The sequence below is a fragment of the Tachyglossus aculeatus genome, chromosome 12 (assembly GCF_015852505.1).
Source record: "Tachyglossus aculeatus isolate mTacAcu1 chromosome 12, mTacAcu1.pri, whole genome shotgun sequence".
Taxonomy (NCBI): Eukaryota; Metazoa; Chordata; class Mammalia; order Monotremata; family Tachyglossidae; genus Tachyglossus; species Tachyglossus aculeatus.
The window spans coordinates 4,418,420-4,443,716 of NC_052077.1; the positions used below are offsets into that span (position 1 = coordinate 4,418,420).

Genomic DNA, 25,297 nt, shown 5'->3' on the forward strand with positions numbered 1-25,297 from the left:
AGAGAGCTGAAGATTCGTTCATAATTGTATTGAGCGTTTACTGTGTACAGAGCACTGTACTAAGCACTTAGGAAGGTGACACAGTGAAGACACAGGGATGGATGGATAGCAGCCCTGGTTCAAGGCTAGACCAAAAGGATTCACACTCTTAAACTTCCCTAAGTCCTCCTTTCCTCTTCCCCAACTCCCTTCTGTGTCACCCTGATTTGCTCTTTTTCTTCATTTCCCCCTCCCAGCCCCACAGCCCTTATGTACATAACTGTAATTTATTTATATTAATGTTTGTCTCCCCCTCTAGCCTATAAGCTCGTTGTGGGCAGGGAATGTCTGTTATACTGTACTCTCCCAAGTGCTTAATACAGTAAGTGCTCAATAAATATGATTGAACTGAATGAAGGATTCTAGAAAGATTAAAGCTAGAGGGGATATGATTGAAATTTACAGCTTAGAAATCACACTGAGAGCAGTGCCTTCTTTGACCTTGAAGGACAGAGATACTCATGTAGTGCACATATTCTGGACCTGATTCATTCATTCAATTGTATTTATTGAGCACATACTGTGTGCAGAGCACTGTACTACTAGCTTGGAAAGTACCTGATTTTTTAACATGTGGAGACAAAACCTCTTCAGCCCATTTTGGTTCCCATTTTTGTAAATGGGTGAATCTAATAACTGTGGGATTTTTTTGGCACTCTGTGCCAATCCCTCTTCTGAACATTGAAGCAGATAATCAAGTCAGATACAGGGTCCTTGTCCTACAGGGGTGGGGGTGGGGGGTTCACAAGGAGGGGGAACAGGTATTTAGTCTCCATTTAAAGATGAAGAAACTGAGGCACAGATAAGTGAAGTGGCAGCAAGTGGCAGAGCAAGGATTTGAACCCTGGCCAATGCTTCTTCCACTATGCCACACTGAATCTCTAGAACATGTCAAACAGTCAGAACAGCATTAAAATGAGTATGATCTTTAGTGCTTTCATTCACAATTACAGCTGATTCTTGCTTTATCTAAATATATCCCGCACCTAGATCTCCAACAGCATAGCTGCAGCTTCTGATCTATTAGCACAGGCTCTCTTTTATTTGCTCTCAGTTAACTGCTGTCTCAAGACTTAATGACTGATAACAACTTCAGTTGCAGCAAGGTTTATTCTTATGATGGTCCCTTGTCCAGTTCTACTTCTGTCAATTGTGGCCGGTGAGGCCGAATATTTTGACTCTAAAATGTTGATGCATTCCCCGCCTGGAAACTATCGTCTCCGGTTCCAGTTGTGAAGTTCCGCACATTAGTCTTGTCGTGTATTTCATTTCGTCTCAGCTGGGCTGCCGAGTTGGTTGACTTTTATGAGGTTAACCTTGGAGCAGTTACAATATCTCAGCCTTAGTGGCTTCCTCTGTTTCTTGTAGGTTCAAACCATCAGCCTCCACTGTTGCTCCACCTATGAATAAATGAACCTTTAATTATTGTTTTCCTTATTGTGACAACTCTGTTCTTCACTGGGAACTTCCAACCCGTTCTTTGATTAGCAGTGCTCTGTAAGTTAGCCCTGCCCTTGACTCTCGTGTTTGAGGATTGAAAGCCGGGGTTTGGTGATGAGTGGTTATTACTGTTATTGTTGTTTTTATTGCTAACTATGTGCTAAGCTCTTGGATAGAGGCAAGATCATCAGGTCTGACACAGACCCTGTCAACCCAAGGGACTCGGCCTTAAGTTGCAAAGAGAACAGGTATTGAACCCCCGTTTTGCAGATGAAGAAACTGAGACCTAATGAAGTTAATTTACTTGCCCAGAGTACCCAGGTGCTCTGATTCCCGGGTCTGGCTCTTTCCACTAGACCATGATGCTTCTCATTATTACCATCACCGTCATTATCATTGTAATTATTTCTCTTAAAGCCCAGTAGACTAAATAGAGGGAGGAAGTACTGATAAGAAATGCTGAATAATAATAATTATGAATAATAGCATTTTGTTAAGCGCTTACTATGTGCCAGGCACTGTACTAAACACTGGAGTAGGTACAAGCAAATTGAGTTGGACATAGTCCCTATCCCACTTGGGTCTCACAGTCCCAATCCGCATTTTACAGATGAGGTAACTGAGGCACAGAGAAGTCAAGCAACTTGCCTAAGGTTACACGGCAGACAAGTGGCACAGCGGGATTAGAATACGTAACCTTCTGACTCCAAAGCCCATGCTCTATCCACTATGCCATGCTAATATTATGTGCAAAGGACTGTATTAAACACAGGGAAAGGAAGGCATGGATAAGGTAGAGACACAGTCCCTGGCCTCCGAGGGATTCCAACCTAACAGTGAGGAAGGGGTGGTTTGCGGCAGACTTAAGAAAAGGCGAACAAAAATAAAGAACGCAGGACTAGACATTGGTGCCTCCCTTAAACTGTCTTCGAATCAGTATTTAAGAATGTTTCTCTGCCCTCATTTTAAACCAACAGCCCAGTCTGCCATCCATCACCCTTCCACTGCCCTATAATAATAATGATAATAGTATTTGTTAAGCCTCACTATGTGTGAGGTGCAATACTAAATGCTGATAATTATTGGTATTTGTTAAGCACTTATGTGCAAGGGTGAATTACTATGTGAATTACTATGTGAAGGGTGTATTAAGCGCTGGGGTGAATACACGCAATTTAGGTTGGACACAGTCCATGGCCCGCATGGGGCTCATGATCTGAATCCTCATTTTATAGATGTGGTAACAGAGGCAAAGATAAAGTAATAAAGAAGCAGCGTGGTGTAGTCCATAGACCATGGGCCTGGGACTCTGAAGGTCAAGGGTTCTAATCCTGGCTCTTGTGGCAACTTGTCTGCCACTCCTCTGCCACTCACCTCCTTACTGTACCTCATTCTTGCCTGTCCTGCCGTCGACCCCCGGCCCACGTCCTCCCCTTGGCCTGGAATGCCCTCCCTCCGCACATCCGCCAAGCTAGCTCTCTTCCTCCCTTCAAAGCCCTACTGAGAGCTCACCTCCTCCAGGAGGCCTTCCCAGACTGAGCACCCTTTTCCCTCTCCTCCTCCCCATCCCCCCCACCCTACCTCCTTCCCCTCCCCACAGAACCTATATATATGTTTGTTCAGATTTATTACTCTATTTTACTTGTATTTATTTACTATTCTATTTATTTTGTTAACGATGTGCATTTAGCTTTAATTCTGTTTGTTCTGACGACTTGACACCTGTCCACATGTTTTGTTTTGTTGTCTGTCTCCCCCTTCTAGACTGTGAACCCATTGTTGGGTAGGGACCATCTCTTTATGTTGCCAACTTGTACTTCCCAACTGCTGAGTACAGTGCTCTGCACACAGTAAGCGCTCAAATAAATACAATTGAATGAATGAATGCTGGGTAACCCTGAGCAAGCCACTTCACTTCTCTGTGACTCTGTTACCTCTCTGAGACTGTGAGCCCCACCTGGAAAAGGGACTGTGTCCAACTCGATTTGCTTTGCCTGACACATAGTAAATGCTTAACAAATACCATTTTCATGATTATTATTATTATTACTATTATTGTTACACATCAGACAAGCGGCGAAGTGGGATTAGAACCCATGACCTTCTGACACTCAGGCCTGTGCTCTACCCACTAGGCTACTCTGACCCTTCTCTGTCAGTGGGGATTCCTCGTGGAAGGATTGGAGCGGGGGAAGGAGAGGGGTGTCTCTGCCGCAGCCTACTCCTGGGCTATTTCTACCCATGTGCCTTCCTGCTACAGCCGAGTCCAAAATCTAAAGCTCAGAGGCAGAGAGCTGAGTGGATTAAAATAGCCCAGGAGTTCGTTTTACCCAATAAGGTGTAATTCCAAATCCCCTCCTTTGTCTGAACAGCTTCATGCCATTAAAGAGTTAGCGCTCTATTCCAGAACTTTTCCCCTACCTGCTGCTCACTGGGTAGCTTCTACGTAGTTTTTTTTTAAAATGATATTTTTTGAGTGCTTACTGTGTGGCAGGCACTGTGCTAAGTATTGGGGTGGATACAAGCTAATCAGGTTGGACACAGTCCCTGTCCTTCATGGGACTCATAGTATCTTAATCCCCAATTTACAGATGAGGTCACTGAGGCACTTAGAAGTGAAGTGCCTTGCTTAAGATCACACAGCAGACAAGCAACGGAGCCAGGATGATGATGATGATGATAATTATTATATTTAAGTGCTTTCTAAGTGCCAGGCACTGTACTGACCTCTGGGGTGATACAAGCAAATCAGGTTGGACACAGTCCTTTTTCCACGTGGGGCTCACAGTCTCAATCCTCATTTTACAGATGAGGTAACTGAAGGAAAGAGAAGTAAAGTGACTTGCCCAGGGTCACAATGCAGACAAGTGGTAAAGCCAGGATCAAAACGCATGATCTTCTGACTCCCAAGCCCCTATTCTATCCGCTAGCCCAGGCTAGGTTTGGAAATGAGTCTGTGTAAAAATAACCATTCCAACCCTCTCAAAATATCCCCTTTCCTCTCATCATTATGAAGTGTCCACTCATCTGTGAGGCTAGGTGATTGATTACTCAGGAGGACCTGAGAACTTGCTGTTAGAGACTAGATACTGCAGCCATCAATGGTATTTACTGAGCACTAGCCGTGTGCAGAGCACTGTACTAAACCTTTGGAGATATAGTACAACTGAGTTTGCTAGCTAGGATCTCTTCCATCACGGTATTAGGCCCCAGGGGAACAGGGACTGTGGCTAGTTTCCACCTGTATATTGGTATATTCTTTCCCAACACTTGGTACAGAACTCTGCACACAATGAACTCTTAATAAATATGACTGTGACTTCTCCCAGTCTAGATCTTCTGGCTAGACCACAGGCCTGGGAGTCAGAAGGACCCACATTTTCTAATTCCAGCTCTGCCACTTATCTGCTGGGTGACCCTGGGCAAGTCACTTCTCTATGAATCATTTCCTTCATTTGTAAAATGGGGATTAAGACTGTGAGCCCCATGTGGGACAGTCTACCCTAGCGCTTAGAACAGTGTTTGCCAAGCATCATCATTATTATGAGTAGTAGTAATAATAATAATAATAATAGTGGGTTGGATGGAAACTGAAAAGTAAAAAAAAAAGTTGATAATTTTGATACCTTTTCTGGATAGGAGGCTTGGGAATCTCAAAATCAGCACAAGGGAAGTAAAAAATGTGGAGGCAGCTATAGTTTTTTGTCTTATGCTTTCGAGTCATCTCTGACCCATAGCGACTCCATGGACACATCTCTCCCAGAACACCCTGCTCTCCATCCACAGTCATTCTGGTGGTGTATTTGTAGACTTTTATTGGTAAAAATCCAGAAGTGGTTTACCATTACAGCATGTAAGAAGGTAAACATGAGTCTCCGCCCTTGATCTCTCCCATGTTGCTGCTGCCCAGAACAGGTGAGCTGTAGTTTAGAAGATGGAAAAAGGAGAAGCAATGATCTATTGAGGGAGAAGCAAGTCCACCATTCTGATCCCTTGTAGACTCTAAGCTCATTGTGGACAGGGAACGTGTTTACCAACTCTGTTATATTGTACTCTCCCAAGAGCTTTGCACACAGGAAGTGCTAAGTATATACGATTGATTGCCAAGGGATTGATTGGACTGAATACAGCCCCACAATTCTCTAAAGCTTCAGTTTTTATTTAATCACACACCTGGGAGCCCCTCTGCTTTTTCACCATGCCATCCTGGGGCTTCTTTCCCAACCTTCCGGGAAGCATTCTCACTATGGGCAGGGAATGTTTCTGCTAATTCTATTATACTGTACTCTCTCAAGCGCTTAATAGGGTGCTCTGCACATGGAGAGTCTCAATAAATACCACTGATTGATTCAGTTGCCAGCAGCAGGAAACATTTACAAATTTTAGATCATGGGGAAGGCCGACACCCAGTCAGTGGCCGTGACTTGTAAACGTTGCACTCTGACCTGTGATGAAGCCTGAAATTCCTCTCCTTTAGCCAAAGTATCCTAGCCAGACAGTCAATAACCGTATTTGTCTTAAGTACCATTTTCCTTGCCTTATATCACTTAGAGGCAGCGTAGCTTAGTGGAAAGAGCACGGGCTTGGGAGTCAGAGGTTCTAATCCCAGCTCCGGCACTTGTCTGCTGGGTGACCTTGGGCAAGCCACTTCACTTCTTTAGGCCTCGGTTCTCTCATCTGTAAAATGGGGATTGAGACTGTGAGCCCCACGTGGGATGACCTGCTTACCTTGTATCTACTCCGGTGCTTGGCACATAATAAGCGCTTAACAAATACCATAATTACTATTATTATTTTGTGAGTTTATTGCTCCATCTTCCTCGATATCACCTTCCAAGTGTCTCCCCTGTCCCTGTTATATGACTATTAGATCGTAAGCCCTTTGGAGGATAGGGGATTTGGCCTCCTGCTTATCTCTGTACTTTTCCCCAGTGCTTAGAAGAGTGCTTTGTACCTAGTAGCTACTTATGAACTTAGTGAACCCCTACTACTACTAACGATTCTCCACTGTCTTTTCTGAAAGAACAATTTGTATGTACAATTGAGGGTGGGTGGTTGGCTCTTAAAGTCAGTATCAGTTTTTATCCCCTCTCCTGTTTCTGGAAATGTACCATCGGATTAGGCGTCCGTTTTCTGCTAAGGACCTTCGGACACTTAGTAACATTTGTGAAATCATCTTTAACAATAATAATTGTGATGTTTAAGTGCTTTCTTTGTGCCAAGCACTGTTCTATGCTTGGGGGTAGATACACAATAATTAGTTCTGACACAGTCCCTGTCCCTTATGGTGCTCACAGACTAAATAGGAGACTAGGCATTGAATCTCTGTTTTACAGATGAGGAGACAGTGAAGTGAAGCCCACTCTTTTTAGTCAGCATCCTAATTTACCCATCATCACTCCTTTGCTCAGTAATTGGCTTCTTCCCCATCTCCTAACAGTCCATTATCCACTATTTCCTCCAAGAACGAGATACAGGGATTTCCAGACCACAGTTTGGGAAGTGCTGGATTAGATTCCGCCTATTGTTTGTCATGAAATACGCTTAACGTTTACAGGTTTCGACTGCTTTTGTATCTGTAGCCTAAGAACAGAATGGCTTAGCCTTTTAAAGGTGAGAGTGGTCTGATAAGAGAATTCTGACCGCAAATCTCGATTCTTGAGTTAATAGGTTCTAGTACAGTAGAATTCAAGAGTTTTCACTGGAGTAAAGATTGAGATTTCTAACACCTAGCCTCTTTCTACATAAAATGTTAGTACTTACTATATGATTTTGGAACTTGGCTCATCTGCAAATTCAGGGCTTTAGCTGCCATCATCCAGACTCTACCCATAATGGAAATGAACTTCATACTTGTATTTATGAGAGGCTGGTGTAGGACTTTATTCCAGATGATATCTCAAGTCTATTTGTCTTAAAAACAGGGCCACCTCTGGGAAAATTGATCAGCAACCTAAGCATCCCGCTACTCGAGTTCTAGACTTCTACATTCTGGGCACCCATGGCAGGGCAGGGTCTTTGAATCCTATTGGTGACAGGATTTGGAAGCATATTTAAAAAATCCACCCACCTTAACCCATACCGGTCAAGTGAACCCAACCATTCCTTTTAAGATTGAGTTCTTTTCTCTCCAGATTGATGTGGGTTGTCGAAGGAGCATTTGCAAATTGTCCAAGAACATCCTATCTGGATCAGGCCGTGAAAACCCCTGCTCTAGGAGAACTGAGGGTAGGAAGTAATCACACTACTTCTCAGACTAGGGACTGTATCCAACCTAATTAATGTGTATCTATCCCAGCGCCTTGCACGTAGTAAATATGTAAGAAATTTTATGTTTTTAAATTTTTTATGGTATTTAAGCACTGTGTGCCAGGCACTGTAACAATAATAATAATGGTAGCATTTGTTAAGAGCCTACTATGTGCGAAGCATTGTTCTAAGCGCTGGGGTGAATACAAGGTGATCAGGTTGTCCCACGTGGGGTTCACAGTCTTAATCCCCATTTTACAGATGAGGTAACTGAGGCACAGAAAAGTGAAGTGACTTGCCCAAAGTCACACAGCTGACAAGTGGTGGAGCCAGGATTAGAACCCATGACCTCTGACGCCCAGGCTCTATTCCCGAGGCAATGCTGCTCTAATTTCATATTGAATAGCGTTTATCATTACTATTAATAGTGTATTGAATTTATATTCAGTCAATCGTATTTATTGAGCACTTACTGTGTGCAGAGCACTGTACTAAGCACTTAGGAAGTACAAGTCGGCAACATATAGAGACGGTCCCTTCCCAACAGTGGACTTATATCTTATCAAAATGAATTAATGGGGGAAATCAATCGATCAATAGTATTTGAGTGCTTACTGTGTGAAGAGCACTGTACTAAGTTCTTGGGGAGCAATTTGGGAGACTTACAAAAATGACAATATATATGTATGTAAATATACACATATTAGCGCCTCTATCCTAGTGCTTAGAACAGTGCTTGACCTTGGTTAAATCAAACACTGGCCCCCAAATACTCTACCTGTGAGTAACCATACAGCAAAAAGCATCTAGCCCTCTTGTCAAGCTCAGCTTTCTGAGAGCATTAGGGAAAGCAAAGTGTACAAAGAAGCCACGTGGCTTAGTGGAAAGAGCATGGGCCTGGGAATCAGAGGACCTGGGAGCTAATCCCGGCTCTGTCAGTTCCCTTTGCTGTGTGACCATAGTGAAGTCAGTTAACTTCTCTGTGCCTGTTTCCTCAACTATAAAATCAATCAATTATACTTATCCAGTGCTCACTACGTGCAGAGTACTGCACAAAGCACTTGGGACAGTACAATAGACCAGAATTAGCAGTTACATTCCCTGCCCATAAGAAGCTTACAGTCCAAAGGATTAAATCCTACTCCCTCCTTTTTAGACTGTGAACCCCATGTGGGACAGGGGCCGTGTCCGACCTGATAAAACTTCTATCTACCCCAAAGCTTAGAACAGTGCTTGACACATAATAAGTGCTTACCACATACAAGTGAATGGGACTTGAGTCACCTCATAAGCACATGGCGTAGTGGATAGAGCAGGGACCTGTGTTCTAATTCCACCTCCATCACTGTCTGCTGTGTGACCTTAGGCAAATCACTTCACTTCTCTGGGCCTCAGTTATCTCCTCTGAAAATTAGGATTGAGACTGTGAGCCCCATGTGGAACAAGGACTGTGTCCAACCTGATTTGACACGTAGTAAGTGCTTAACAAATACCAGAATTATTAATATTATTATTATTACCCTAAAGTAAATAAAGGGTCTCTTTCTGATGAGCAGGATGGCTCTCTTTCTCATCACCACATCTCTCTAAGTAAAAGCCAAAAAGCTCTTCGAGTGCCTTTATGATGATTCTGACCTTCTTGGCTCACTGTCAAAAGAAAATACTGCTTAACTGACTCAACTGTGTCTTTTGGAATGTCTCACCGAAAGACTCTAGGAAAACATTTGCAAACAGAGCTTTCGTTGAGTTAACTGTCATGTCATAACTTCTTGTAACTCAGCCATTACTAATAAAGCTGATTATTCATATATAAATATAGAAATATATTCGTGCATAAATACAGAGAAGAGGCGTGACCTAGTGACTAGAACACGGGCCCACGAGTCAGATGACCTGGGTTCCAATCCCAGATCTGCCACTTGTTTGCCATGTGACCTTGGGCAAGTCACTTCCCTGGGCCTCAGTTCCCTCATCTGCAAAATGGAGATTTATAATAATAATATAATGATAATAGCCTTTATTAAGCACTTACTATGTGCAAAGCACTGTTCTGAGCGCTGGGGAGGTTACAAGGTAATCAGGTTGTCCCACGTGGGGCTCACAGTCTTAATCCCCATTTTACAGATGAGGGAACTGAGGCACAGAGAAGTTAAGTGATTTGCCCAAAGTCATACAGCTGACAAGTGGCAGAGCCTGGATTCGAACGCATGACCTCTGACTCCAAAGCCCGTGCTCTTTCCGCTGAGCCACGCTGCTTCTATATCTTTCTTCCCTCCTACTTAGTCTGTAAACCCCATGTGGGACGTGATTATCTTGCATCTACCTTTGTGGTTACTATAGTGTTTGTCACATAGTAAGTGCTTAACAAGTACCACAATCATCTTTATTATTACTATTATTGTAGGAATATGCAGATGTGTGCACACACATATCCAGAGGTTCTTTTGCTGGAGGTATTGGTATTCTTCCCCCACCCGTCTTGGAGTGACTGCATTGCCTAACCTGAAATGCTAACCTTCTCACTCTACCTCGATCTTGTCTATCTTGTCAGTGACATCATAATAATAATAGCATTTATTTAGCACTTACTATGTGCAAAGCACTGTTCTAAATGCTGGGGAGGTTACAAGGTGATCAGGTGGTCCCACGGGGGGCTCACAGTCTTAATCCCCATTTTACAGGTGAGGTAACTGAGGCCCAGAGGAGTGAAGTGACTTTCCCAAAGTCACACAGCTGACAATTGGCGGAGTCGACATCTCATCCACATCCTGCCTCTGGACTGGAACACCCTCCCTACTCATCCGACAATTACTCTTCCCCTACTTCAAAGCCTTATTGAAGGTGTATCTCCTCCAAGAGGCCTTCCCTGACTAAGCTCGCTTTTCCTCTTCTCCCACTCCCTTCTGCATCACCCTGGCTTGTTCCCTTTATTCATCCCCTCTCCCAGCCCCACAGCACTTATGTCCATTTCTGTACTTTAGTTATATTAATATCTGTCTCCCACCTGCCCCCACCCCCCTTCAGACTGTAAACTCATTTTGGGCAGGGAATGTGTCTGTTTATTATTATATTGTACTCATCCCAGTGCTCAGCACATTATAAGCGCTCAGTCAATACAACTGACTGACTGACGTGTCCTATCAACAGGGCCCGGTTTGGGCTTTTGCTGGGGAGTTTGCTCGTTATTTTCCCTGAGAGGCGGGGACCTCGGGGAGCTGACATTGCAACTCTTTGCCTATTGGAAAAAAAAATGAATTTAAAGGTAATTCTTGGGAATTTTCCCCATGGGGTATCAGTTTCATTGGGAGCATCCTCAAGAATTAACTGTAAATTCAGGGATGGAGAAGCAGTGTCTTCATGCCCTAAACCCAGTGGCAGCAGAGAATACTAATAGATTCTTCCTCTTTGACATCACATTCTTCCTGAAACTTTGACTCTGAAAAAGCCCTCTTACTCCTGAGGACTAATACTAGGGTGAGCTGCCTGTCACTATGGCCCAAAGCAATAGTGTAATGATAAATCAATCAATGGTATTTGGTGCTTAGTGTGCAGAGCTCTGTTCTAAGTACTTTTTAAACAGTTTTACGAACTTGTCATTCATTCAGTCTTATTTATTGAGCGCAGCATTGTTCTAAGTGCTGAGGTAGATACAAGGTAATCGGATCAGACCCGATCTCTTTTCCCAAATGGAGTTCACAATCTAAGTAGAAGGGAAATCAGGCGTCAAATCCCCACTTTGCAGTTGAGGAAACTGAGGCACAGAGAAGTTACTTGCCCAAGGTCACACAGCAGGCAAATGGCAGAGTCAGGATTAGAACCCAGGTCCTCTGGCTCTCAGGCCCATGCTTTTATCCAGAGACAGTCCAACCTTATCATCTATCTCCAGCACTTAGTACAGTGCTTTTTTTTAATGCTATTAGTTAAGAGGTTATTATGTGCCGAGCACTGCACTAGGTGCTGGAGTAGATACCAGATAATCAGGTTGGGCACAGTCTTCATTCCACATAGGACTTAGTCTTAATCCCCATTTTACAGATGAGGTAACTGAAGGACAGAGAAGTGAAGTGACTTGCCCAAGGTCACACAAGTAGCGGAGCCAGGATTAGAACCTGGAGCCTTCTTTTTCCCAGGCTTGTGCTCTGTCCATTAGACCATGCTGCATCTATGTGTTGGGCACACAGTAAGCGCTAATGCCATTATATTATTATTAATTATTACCTCAGAATTCAGATGGAACATCTGGGTTAGCCTGGATCTTGCAGATGTGTAGATATCATAATTCTGTAGACCCTCAGTTCTTCCTGAAATCCAAGACCACATTGTCACCACTCTCTGCTGTAGAGAATGATTTTTAATGGAAGGGGAATTTTCCCAGCTGTCTGTCCTTATTTTTGTTGTTTCTCTGATGGTGTATAACAAATGGAGACAGGTAACGATGTCTACAAGTGTTTCAGTTGTGGTGTACATGGCTTTGGTGGCCTTATTTTATAAACTCTTCTAAGACACTTAGAAGACTTTTAAAAATATAAATCAACCTCCTTATTTTTAATGCCTTTTTTTAAATGGTATGTGTGAAGCGCTCCTAAATTGCTTCTTAACTTATTCCCCTTATTGATGGTATAGCCTTCTTAAACAGGTACCTGCTTTGAATCTTGTTTGGTGTGTGCTTTTTGTAGGTCATATAGCACAGAATGAGCATAGAAAGAACTCTAAATAAATCCTCAACTGAGGAAACTGAGGCATCGAGAATTTAAGTGACTTGCCCAAGGTCACAGAGCAAGCAATAGACAGAGGCAGAATTAGAACACAGATCCTCTGACTCCTAATAATAATAATAATAATGGCATTTGTTAAGCACTTACTATGTGCAAAGCACTGTAGTAAGCTTTGGGGGGGATACAAGGTGATCAGTTTGTCCCATGTGGGGCTCACAGTCTTAATCCCCATTTACAGATGAGGTAACTGAGGCTCAGAGAAGTTAAGTGACTTGCCCAAGGTCACACAGCAGACATGGGGGAGCCAGGATTCGAAACCATGACCTCTGACTCCAAAGCCCGTGCTCTTTCCACTGAGCCACGCTGCTTCTCCTAGGCCCAAGCTCTTTCCATAGGCTATACTACTTCTCAAATCTGTTGTGCTTCCATCTTTCTTACTGCAGAATCTTGTTCAGTCCTGTGATTTTCCCCCCAGTAGATCATTAAAAATGCCGCTGCCTAAGAAATGTAATGGCTGATGATGGTTTTGCCCAAGTTCTTTCTATATAAACCAAAGAATAAAAATTGCGGGTGGTTAGGTGACGGAGGGGAAAGTCCTTTAAACGAGAGAGAGAGAGCAGGAGCACCCCGGATACTTCGACATCCAGATTTTTTCTTTGGAAGTGACACTGATGTTCCAAGGGACCAGGGAAATACTTATATTTGGTTGTTAATGCTTGCCAAAACTTGAGTTTAAGCCTCCTGGAAGGCAGCCAGCCACTGAAATTGGTGCGGGTAGATTCCTAGTCAATGACTGCCAGTTCCTGTTTCCTGGGAGTTGGCTGCTTCTCTGGCCTAAAGAGCCGTTAAGGCTTTATAATATTGACCTGTCTATAGATTTCCCTTACTCCTTCCCTCCCTCTTGCCATTTAACCTTGTGTTCATTGATTGTGTCAGTTTCCTCAAATAATCACCCAACACTAGGGAATGAAAACACTCCTTTTATCCTCTGCAGAGTTCTATGTAATGGGCCTTGTTTATTTCCAGTCAAGACCCTTGTGGAGTTATACTTTGTGCGGATAATGGCGCTGTGCGACCTTGGCTAAGTCACTTCATTTCTCTGTACTTTAGTTCCCTCATCTGTAAAATGGGGGTAAGAGTGTGAGCACCAGGTGGGACAGGGACTGAGTCCGACCTGATTAACTTGTATCCACCCCAGCACTTAGGACAGTGTTTGGCACATAGTAAGTGCTTAACAAGTACCATTATTATTGTCGTTATTATTACTTCTCTGGGCCTCAGTTCCCTCATCTGTAAAATGGAGATTGACTGTGAACCCTGTGTGGGACAGGGACTGTGTCCAAATTGATTATCTTGTATCTACCCCAGTGCTCAGTACAGTGCTTAGCACATAAGCAAGCACTTAAAAAGTACCACATTTTTTTTTTTTCATTATTATCTAGGCCGGAGGAGATTTTCTCAGGAGACTCCATCCAGGGAAGATCTTGCTTGCCTTTGTGTTGGCCAAGATACTCTTTTCCTGTGTCTTCTGCAGCTTTTGCTTGGGAAAACAAGCTTTGAGCCCAGGAGAGGTGGAATCAGAATGCAGGGACATGGAATCAAAGATAGACATGTTTCCCAGTGGTTGGCAGCTTCAATATTACTAATAGAGTGCCTGTTAATAATGATAACAATGATCTTATTTGTTATATGCTTACTGTCCCATCAAGCACTGTTCTAAGCACTGGGGTAAATACAAGATAATCAAGTTGGACACAGTCCCTGACCCACATGGATCTCCCACTCTTAATCCCCCATTTTACAAATAAGGGAACCGAGGCACGGAGAAGTGAAATGACTGGCCCAAGGACACACAGCAGATAAGTGGCGTAGCCGGGGTTAAAATCCAGGTCCTTTTGATTCCCAGGCCTGTGCTCTATCCATCTGGCAATGCTGCTTCTCTTTTTTCCCAGGCCATACCAGGTTTTCTGATTGGGAAGGTTGCCAACTTAATGAATCAGACATGTAGTTGCTGGAGAAAATTCTCCCCTAATTATGGCGTCCACTATCCGTGACTCAGTGCTACTGTAGAGTAACTTTCCATATGCTGAGAGAGAGAAATGCCCTGATGGTCATTTCTAAGGTAACTTTACCTCTTCCCTAATGTATTTGCTGTTGAACATGGTGTCATGATGGGAAGTGATTTATGTAGAAATGACAATTGGCTCCTTTATATCATGGCCAAGCATGCCTTGAGGCTGTGGTTCTTACCTGAAACTTCAATGGTGAACTACTCTAGACTGTAAACTCATTGTGGGCAGGGAATGTTTCTGTTTATTGTCACATTGTCCTCTCCCAAGCACTTAGTACAGTGATTTGCATGTAGTAAGCACTCAATAAACACGATTGATTGAATGATCTTAAACTTGAAGTTTATTTAAATTTAGATAGTTTATTGGGTCAAACAGGATTGTGCCAGATTATTCCCCCATTGTTCTATATCTGCTAAATCTGCTTACTCAACAGCAACTTTATACCCTCCCACACAGAGGTGCATTTCTCCCCTTCTCACTCCTCTACCCAATCACATTTTATAAATAAGTTTCAGTTGGACTAATTCGAATAATGTTGGCCTTTATCAAGTGCTAGTTAGAGCCCAAACATTAGGCTTAACGCTGGGTTCGACACAAGGTGAGCAGATCAGACACAGTCCCGGTCTTACGTGGCATTTAGGATCTAAGAGGGAGAGCATGCAGTTTATTCCCATTTTCCAGATGAGGAAACTGGGGCACCGAGAGGTTGTGACTCATCCACAGTCACACAGCAGACGAGTGGTTGGAGCCGTGACTAGAATCCGGGTCTTGACCCCCAGGGTTACATGCTTTTTCCTCTTTAAGTTGTGTCGCTTCCTATTTCTCTGGTCATGGGATATTGATCGTCAACAGTGTTATTGATTGAGTTCTTACTGTGTGTCGAGCACTGTACTAAGCACTTGGGAGAGCACAACAGGATTGGTGGACACATTCCCTGTTGGGTAGAATGTTCTTGGGACAAAACTATTCTCACCTATTATAAAATTTCCTAAAATAAAACCCTGGTGAGGAGGGGGTAACTCCTTGCATCTGGTTTGTATTTGTCTCTAGACCGTGAGCTCGCTGTGGGCAGGGATTGTTACTGTTTATTGTTGCATTGTACTTTGCCAAGCACTTAGTACAGGGCTCTGAGCACGGTAAGCGCTTAATAAATACAATAGAACGAATGAATCCGCAGCCTCCCGGTAGCCTTGTATTTGGGGGCTGTATCTGGGGTCTGGTTGGTCCATTACTTCAGTTGGATTCTGCTGTCACTCTCTCTTCTGGACTGTAAGCTCCTTGTGGATGGGGAGCGTGTCTACCAACTCGGTTATGTTGTACTCTCCCAAGTACTTAGTATCGTGCTCCGCACACAGTAAACATTCCATAAATACGATTGATCGATTTCCTTTTCCTCCATTTCCCAAAGAAGAAAGGAATGAGACTTTTAGATCTCCCAATCAAATTGCAATAATTAGGGATTCTGCATTTTTCAAAAGCTGTCGATTGCCTTCCTACTGTACTTTGATCTCATCTATCTAAGCGCCTACCTCTCGCCCACATCCTACCTCTGGCCTGGAACGCCCTTCCTCCTCATATCAGACCGTTAATTTCTCTCCCCTGCTTCACAGCCTAATTGAAGGCACATCTCCTCCAAGAAGCTTTCCCGATTAAGTCCTCCTCTCCTCTTCTCCCACTCCCTTCTGCGCTGCTCTTACTGGCTCCTTCATTCATCTTCCCTCCCATCCCCACAGCACATGTGTGTATATCTGTGACTTATTTATCTATTTATTTATATTAATGTCTGTCTCCCCCTCTAGACTGTGAGCTCATTGTGGGTCGGAATGTCTGTCTGTTGTTATATTGTACTCTCTCGAGCACTGCACAGTAAGAGCTCAATAAATATGATTGAACGAATGATTGATTAAATGAATGAATTGTCTTGTTTTCCCCCTGGGTAATGTGCCGTCAAGTTGATGATTGATAACAAGGAAAGATCTGAGAGGATTATATGTTGTTTCTTCCCTAGATGGACTTCCACATACTGGTGGTTTTTATGGCCCCTGTAATTTATCTTTCAAGCATCATTTAGCTCTGCCGTCCTCTCCAGTGCCATCTGTGAAAAACAGTCCTTTCAGTGTGACTATTTGTTCTTGTCAGCGGTGACTCGTTGGGGTGACATTTCCTGAAAATAGTTGAGATTGAAATTCTATTCGAGTGATGTCTATAGTGTGCTTCTGAGTCATGACTGTTGCTTGGCAATGTGTTCGTGTTTAGCAAAATGGGTGGTGATTTAGCCGGGGAACGGTTGGGTACATAGCAAGCTAGCTATTCAGCCGTGTCCGTGCCCTTTCAACGGAAAAGTGACCGACCATTCTTAGCCTTGATTTCCGGTTTTTCCCACTTTCCAAGTAAGTGACTCCTTGTTTGAAAGAGGACCCTCAGGAGAAAACATAGAGAAAATCCCAGCTTTATCTATTAAATAACTGCCCCATTGTGTCCCTCTCCACCAAACCCTTGCTCAGAACCCTCCCTTTTCCCTAAAACTATCTCCTATTCTTTTCTTAACGGTGCTTGTAAAGCACTTATGCTGCGCCAGACACTGTGCTAAGCGCTGCGGAAGTTACAAGGTAATCAGGTTGGACCAGTGCACCCCCATTTTAATCAATCAGTTATATCTTAGCCCTTAACCGTGTGCCGACAACTGTACTAAGTGCTTATTTTTTACATTTTACAGATGAGGTAACTTGGGCACACAGAACTAGTGACTTGCCTGAAGTCATACAGCAGACAAGTGGTGGAATCCAAATTAGAACCCAGTTCTTCTGGCTCCCAAGCCAGTGTTCTTGAGAAGCAGCGTGGCCCAGTGGAAAGAGCACAGGCTTGGGAGTCAGAGGCTGTGGGTTCTAATCCAGCTCCACCACTTGTCAAATGCGTGACCTTGGGCAAATCACTTTTTAACTTCTCTGGACCTCAGTAACCTCATCTGTCAAATGGGGATGAAGACTGTGAGCCCTTCCTGGGAAAACCTGATTACCTTGTATCTCCCCCAGCACTTAGAACAGTACTTGGTACATAGTAAATGCTTAACGAACACCAACGTTATCATTATTGCCACTAAGCCAAGATACTTCTTATAATTGACGTACCACCACCCTGCCCATCTTCAGAGTCCTACTAAAATCACATCTCCTCCAGGAAGCTTTCCCTGACTACCCTTGGGAAAAGCAGTGTGGCTTACTGGATAGAGCATGGGCCTGCAAGTCAGAAGGACCCGGGTTCTAATCCCAACTCTGCCACCTACCTGCTGTGTGACCTTGGGCAAGTCATTTAGCTTCTGTGGGCCTCAGTTCCCTCATCTATAAAATGGGGAATAAGACCGCGAGCTCCTTGTGAGACATGGATCGGGTCCAACCTGATTAGCTTGCATTTATCCCAGCTCTTAGTACAGTGCCTGGGGCATAGTAAGCGCTTAGCATGTACCATAAAAACAAAACAAAAGCAACCAAAAAAAACCCCCCTCTCATCTCCTTCTGCCTCCCCTATGCACTTGGATCTTGGGTCCATATCCTTATACCCTTTTCCTCCCTATCTGTAGTTTCTTTTCATTTCAGTCCACTAGAATGTAAACTCCTTGAATGACGTCTACTGATTCTACAGTATTGTGCTCTCCCAAGCACTTAGTATATTGCTCTGCACCTAGAAAGCATTCACTAAATACCACTGATTGACTGGGCAGTGAATCCAAGAAAATTCTAGCTGGCTTCTGCAAGTGATGCAAAACCAAAGACTGCTCCTCTTTGGGCATACTTAGGGTGAAGGACAAAATAGCTTCATTTCAGACCAGTTTCTGAACACGGATATTATGACCTGTAACATTTATTGAGTGCCTGGGTTGGTTCCCAGGTAGCAATGATATCTTGGAAATGTTTGGAGTTGGGATTTTGGCAACCTTTGGATTTTATGGACAGGTATCTCCACTGAAATTCAGAATATTTCAAGAGCCTATTTTTAACTTAACTGGTGGAGAAGGGTCTGGATTTTCAAATGAAGTTTTATTCTTCTGCTTCTGGCCCATGTTATAATAGGAAATACTGAGCTAGAACCTTCTGAGGTATACATTATTCCAAAAATGTTATACATCTGGAGGATATGTCAGCCTAGGTCTCACAATTCCCTAAAGGAGTTCCTGGGCTTTTTAGAATGTCTTTTGATTTGTTGTTCTGTAAATCTGTAACCTGGGCAAAATTAATTGTCATTATTTATAATGAATTAATAGCAAGCTGTATTTACTGTATAAAGAGAGAGAAATGGGAGAAGAAATAGTTACTATCCGGACAAATGAACTGAGGGGTTTTGGAGTTGTTATTTTTGGTTTGTTTGGTTTTCTTTTTAACCAGTTCATACATCTTTATTGCTTCCTGGAGAAAGGCAGAATGAGGGGGCAAGCTGCTCTGGTCTGAGCAATCCTGACAGCATGAGGTCACTCCCTCCTTTCTCTTTTTTCCACCACCCCAAACAGCATTGTGTCCCTTTTCTCACAGGCCACTCTGAGCAAGTTGAGAAGCAGCATGGCCTAGTGGAAAGAGCACGAGGTTGGGAATCAGAGGACCTGGGTTCTAATCCTGTCTCTGCCATTTGCCGGCACATCACTTGATTTTTTTTTTTTTTTTGGACCTCAGTTTCTTCATCTGTAAAATCAATCAACCAATGGTGTTTGCGTGGCCTAATGGATAGAGGACCGGCCTGCAAGTCAGAAGGACCTGGGTTCTAATCCCAGCTCTGCCACTTGTCTGCTGGGTAACATTGGGCAAGTCACTTCACTTCTCTGGGCCTCAATAACCTCATCTATAAAACAGGGATTAAAACTTTGAGCCCTATGTGGGACAGGGATTGTGTCCAACCCAATTTGCTTGTAGCCACCCCAGCACTTAGTATAGTGCCTGGCACATTGGAGGTGCTTAACAAATGCAATTACTATTACTTATCAAGTGCTTACTACATGCAGAGCACTGTACTAGGCGTTTGGGTGAGCACGGTGCAACCGAATTAGCAAACTGTCCCTGCCCATAATAAGCTTAGCTCGCTGTGGGCAGGGAATGTCACTGTTTATTGTTGTCTTACTTTTCCAAACGTTTAGTACAGTGCTCTGCACACAGTAAGTGCTCAATAAATACGACTGAATGAAGGAATGTATAAGGATTGTGCCCAACCTAATCATCTGGTATCTATGCCAGCACTACAGTAAGCACTTAACAAATACCACTATTATCTTAGGTTAGCAAAGCCCCGCGGGAAGAGGAGGCTGGCTAACTAAAGAGGAAACCCAAAACCTCAACTGAAACTGGCTTTGTCTCCAGACATCTCTGGCATGGACTGGGGTTCTTGCTGGGAAGACAGGGCAGGGGAGGACCCTGGATCAATCAGACAATCAATCCATGGTATTTAGTGGGTGCTTACTGTGTGCCGAGCAGTGTACTAACCGTCTGGGAAAAGTCCAGTATAACAGCGTTGGTAGACCTGTCCCCTGCCCATCATAAGCTCAGATACAGTCCCTGTCCAACATGGGACTCTCTCTTAATCCGGATTTTACAGATGAGGTAACTGAGGCACGGAGTAATGAAGTGACTTGCCCGAGGTCACCGAACAGAAGAGTTGCAGAGCTGGGATTAGCAACGCAGCAAGGCGTAGTGGCTAGAGCACAGGCCTGGGACTCAGAAGGCCATGGGTTCTAATACCGCTTCTGCCACTTTGCTGCTGTGTGACCTTGGGCAAGTCGCTTCACTTCTCTGTGCCTGTTACCTATCTGGAAAATGGGAATTGAGACTGTGGGACAGAAGTATGTCCAGCCCGATTTGCTTCTATCCACCCCAGCACTTAGTACAGTGCCTGGCACCTAGTAAGCACTTAACAAATGTCATAATAATTATTATTATTAGAGAGGATCATTGCCTGCAGACTATGCTGAGCTATGATTTCTGCCTGCTCCCTGAATCAATCAGCCAATCCGTCATAGATAGTGGGTAACTACAATACAACTGCTCCCCTCTTCCTCTGCTCTCCTTCCCCTTCCTGCCCCACAGTGCTTGTGTACATATGTACGTATTTATCTCTATTTACTTTTATTAATAATGTGCATATTTCTATAATTCTGTTTATAATGATACTACTGTTGCCTATTTACTTGTTTTGATGTCTGTCTCCCCTCTTCTAGACTGTGAGCCCACTGTGGGCAGGGTTTATCTCTGTTGCTGAATTATACTTCCCAAGCACATAGTACAGTGCTCTGCACACAGTAAGAGCTCAATAAGTGCGATGAAATGAATGAATGAAAGAGACACTGTCCCCGCCCTTAAGGAGCTCACAGTTGAATGAGGAGAGGGATGGGCATAAGCCTTTCACAAAGACTTGGAAGAGAATAATAATAATAATCATAATTATGGTATTGGTTAAGCACTTACTACGTGCAAAGCACTGTTGTAAGTGCTGGGGAAGATACAGGGTGATCAAGTTGTCCCAGGTGAGGCTCAGTCTCAATCCCCATTTTACAGATGAGGTACCTGAGGCGCAGAGAAGTGAAGTGACCTACCCAAGGTCACGCAGCAGACAAGTGGTGGAGCCAGGATTAGAACCCATGATCTTCCAGGCCCTTGCTGTATCCACTATGCCATGAAAGAACCCCGATTCCCCCTCATCCCCCACCTCCTTCCCTCATAAACAAGTTGGAAAAATAGCTGATAAGAGAAGTTAAGGGAAATTAAGATAAAATGTGCTAATCCTAGGTGAATAAACATAAGTGCTAAGAAAGGCTATTCCACAGCTGTGACCTGTGAAGGTGGAGTTGGATTGGGAAGTCAATCATCATTATCAGTGGTATTTTTTGAACACTTATTGCGTGCAGAGCTGTTCTAAGGGCCTGGGAGAGTCCAGTGCAGCAGAGTTGGTAGACATGTTCCCTGCCCACAAGGACCTTACAGTCCAAAGGGGACTATCAACCAGTCAGTGGTATTTATTTAGTGCCCATTCTATGCAGAGAGTATAATAAAGGTACAGCCCTGACCCTCAGGAAACTTACAACCTAATGAGCCAACAAAACTGAACAACATTTGCACTGTTGTCTCAGCAACTGCTAATGGATACTGCAATCAAATGAGTCATGTCCTGGCCCTGATAAGTATTGAAGGGTTGTGAAGCTTAAAACTTTTATTTTCCCTTCCCATCTGCTGGACTGAATTTAGTGATATCCTTTTCGCTTTCCCTGCCCCATCCTGTGTAACTTTTTAAAAAAATTTTTCTGGGACCCTCTTACATCCCACGACGTAGATGGAAGCAGGGGGTCAGCTTCGATCCTGGGTCTTCGGGATAGGGAGAACCTGTTGGAAGGAATTGCTTATTCATTCATTCTGCTGAAGTGATGGTGGTGGCTTACTATGTGCCAAGCACTGTTCTAGGCGCTGAGGTAGATCCCTTTCCTCTTCTAAGTGGTTATCAGAGGTGCTTGAGACATGCTCTTCCTCCTCCTCCTTCTCTAGCCAAGGCAGAAAGCAAAAACAGATCAAAACTTTGGTTTTTTTGTTGGTTTTTTGTTTTAAGTGGTACTTGTTAAGCACTTACTACCTTCCAGGCACTGCACCAAAGTGCTGGGATTCATACAAGATAATCGGGTGGGATACAGTCCCTGTCCCACATGAGGCTCCCATTCTTAATACCCGTTTTACAGATGAGGTAACTGAGGCACAGAGTAGTGAAGTGAATTGCCCAAGGTCACATGGCAGGCAAGTGGTGAAGGCGGAATTAGAGAAGCAGCATGGCTTAGTGGATACAGCACGGACTTGCAAGTCAGAAGGTCATGGGTTCTAATCCCAGCTCCGCCACTTGTCTGCTGTGTGAATTTGGGAAAGTCACTTCACTTTTCAGTGCCTCAGTTACCTCATCTGTAAAATGGAGATTGAGACTGTGAGCCCCACCTGGGACAGGGACTGTGTACAACCCGATTTGCTTGTATTCTCTCCCCCCCCCAGTGCTTACTATGGTGCCTGGCACGTAGTAAGCACTTAACAAGTACCACTGTTGTTGTTGTTATTATTATTATCCTAGGACTTCTGACTCTCAGGCCTTTACTCTATCCAGTATTCCATGCTGTTTCTCCAAACTTGCCTTCTCCCTCCTATTGGATGCCATATCCTTTCTGGCAATAATTGCAGATCAGAGCCTTTTTGTAGGTATTGAGAAGGGATTTGTCCAGTCAGGTGGGTTAAAATTATTTTTATTTTAATAGAAAGCCACTTTTCAAAAAAAAAAAAAGCATTTCATGGATGTGAAGAAGAGGTATTGTCTTTGGCCAGGGAATGTGTCTACCAACTCTGTTTAATTGTACTCTCCTAAGCACTTACTACAGTGTTGTGCAAACAGGAAATGTTTAATAAATATGATTGCCTCACCTAGATGCCTGGGTAATAGCCAACCTTCCCTTGTGGCTCATTCTCCAGAATGTACGCTTGTTCTGAGCTGGAAAGCTATTATGTTGTATTCTCTCCCAAGCACTTAGTGCAGTGCTCTGCACACAGTAAGCATTCAATAAATATGATTGACTCAGCTGGGGAGACGTGATCAAACAATCAATTAATGGAATTTGAGTGCTTACTATGAACAGAGCACTGTAATAAGCACTTGTGAGAATACAATACCCCATAATTCACAAGAAAAATTCTAAGGCCATTTCAGATTGTCTCTCTAACACAAAATCAAGTATTTCTGTACTTACAGTCCCTAGACTGTAAGCTTGTGAGCAAGGAATATGTCTACTGACTGTTGTCTTCTTTCTTTAGTGCTTATTGCACTGCTCTGTGTACTAAGTGCTTAGTAAATTCCACTGTTGACTAATCACTAGTCGTATGTGTTAAACTCTTAAAATTTTGGATGTGAATACTTTATTGTTTAATGTAAGACCTCATTCAATTAATGGTATTTATTGAGTGTTTACTGTATGTAGGGCGCTTTACTAAGCGCTTGGGAGACCTAAGTCGGTGATTCTCCCTCCTGTGTCCCGTCCCCATCCCTGCTCCAAAAAAACCTGAGGAAATGCAGTGGAAAATTAGCCTTGTGTGAAAACCCTGGGGTTGACAAAGAAGTTGATTCAGTTGCATATTCAGAATGCTTGTTCTTTCCCACCCAAAAGCTTTCTTAAAATAACAAAGCCTAAAATAAACCATTGATCTGCTTCACAATCCAGTCACTTCTTGCTTGCAAAGCTACAGAAAGTTACAATCTGTCCCGCTTTGAAACCTCATGGGAGACGCATCTCCTCCAAGACGCCTTCCCTGACTAAGCCCTCCTCTCCTCCTCTTCCACTCCCTTCTGCGTTGCCCTGACTTGCTTCCTTTATTCATCCCCTCTCTGTCCCGTGCACTTATTTACATATCCATAATTTCTTTATATTAATGTCTGTCTCCCCCCTGGATGGTAAACTCAATGTAGGCAGGGAATGTGTTTGTTATATTGTATTCTCCCAAGTGCCGTGCACACAGTAAGCACTCAGTAAATACGATTGAATGAATTAATGAAAAAGTTATCAGGCCCTGCATAATGCTCATTCCTGTCCAGTAGAGCCAAACCTACCTACCGGAGCCAACTCCCTCTGCCTAGAAAATTGGCCTTTCGGATAGAGCCTGGCCTATCCAAATCTGCTAGGAAGCAGCATGACGTAGTGGATTGAGCTTGGACTTGGGAGTCAAAAGGCCATGGGTTTAATCCTGGCTCTGCCAATTATCTGTTGTGTGACCTTGGGCAAATCATTTCACTTCTCTGGGCCTCACTTACTTCATCTGTTATATTGAGGCTGTGAGTCCCACGTCAGACAGAGACTCTGTCCAACCCTATTTGCTTGTATCCATCCCAGCGCTTAGTGTAGTGTCTGACACATAACTGCTTAACAAATACCACAATTATTATTATTTTCTGTAAAATGGGAATTAAATATCTGTTTTCCCACTTCCTTAAGTCGTGAGTCCCGTTTAGGACATTCTCTGTGTGATCTGCTTGACAAAAAGTGCATAGCAAGTGCCACAGTGATTGTTATTATTTCATATAACAAACCCTGCTATCCTTCGTTGGGTGAGACTGTCATTTTGGCCACGGTTTCCCACAGGGTAAAATCATTTTAATGTCTGTTTTCCTCCACCCAGACTGTAAGCTCATTGTGGGCAGGGAACATGTCTACCAACCCTGTTGTACTATACTCTCAAGTGTGTACTACAGTGCCCTGCAAACGGTGAGCGCTCAATAAATACCACTGACTGATTGATCTCATCATGAGCAGCATTGTTTTCTAACATAAAGGTTTTAGGCAGACACACGTAGCAAGCTTTGCTTTGTTAAAAAGGTCTGTGCTTTCCCTTAGTTTGAATTTTCAACACACCCCAAGTGTGGCTTGTTTTCAAAAATTTGGAAGCCCCGTGTGAAAGACTTTGGAACATTTAGATTGTCATAGAAGACATGGCTCTGCTTGGGATTGAAGCATGTGAACTCCAGTACAGGGAAGAATGCCACTCCCTTTGAAAATTATCAGTACCACAGGTAGCAACAGAATGAGATTATGGTTAAGTGCCTCTGTGTCTGCACCAGTAACCATTATTTCCATCAATGGAAATGTGATTAAATGTTGAATTACTCATTTGAACTTCCTGATCGAACTTAAATTTCCTTTTTTTTTAAAAAAAAAAAAGTGCTGTAATTTTATAGCACTCCTTGTCAGCATTTTGTCTGGATACAAATGTGTTTTGTTTTCATTTGCCAGTGCAGTGG

At 43.4% G+C, this 25,297-nt stretch overlaps 1 protein-coding gene across 1 annotated transcript in view; it reads left to right on the top strand.

Moving 5' to 3' along the window:
- Positions 1–25,297, top strand: part of SGMS2 (sphingomyelin synthase 2) — a 99,775-nt gene that overhangs the window by 24,850 nt on the left and 49,628 nt on the right. The gene's annotated exons all lie outside the window — the stretch shown is intronic.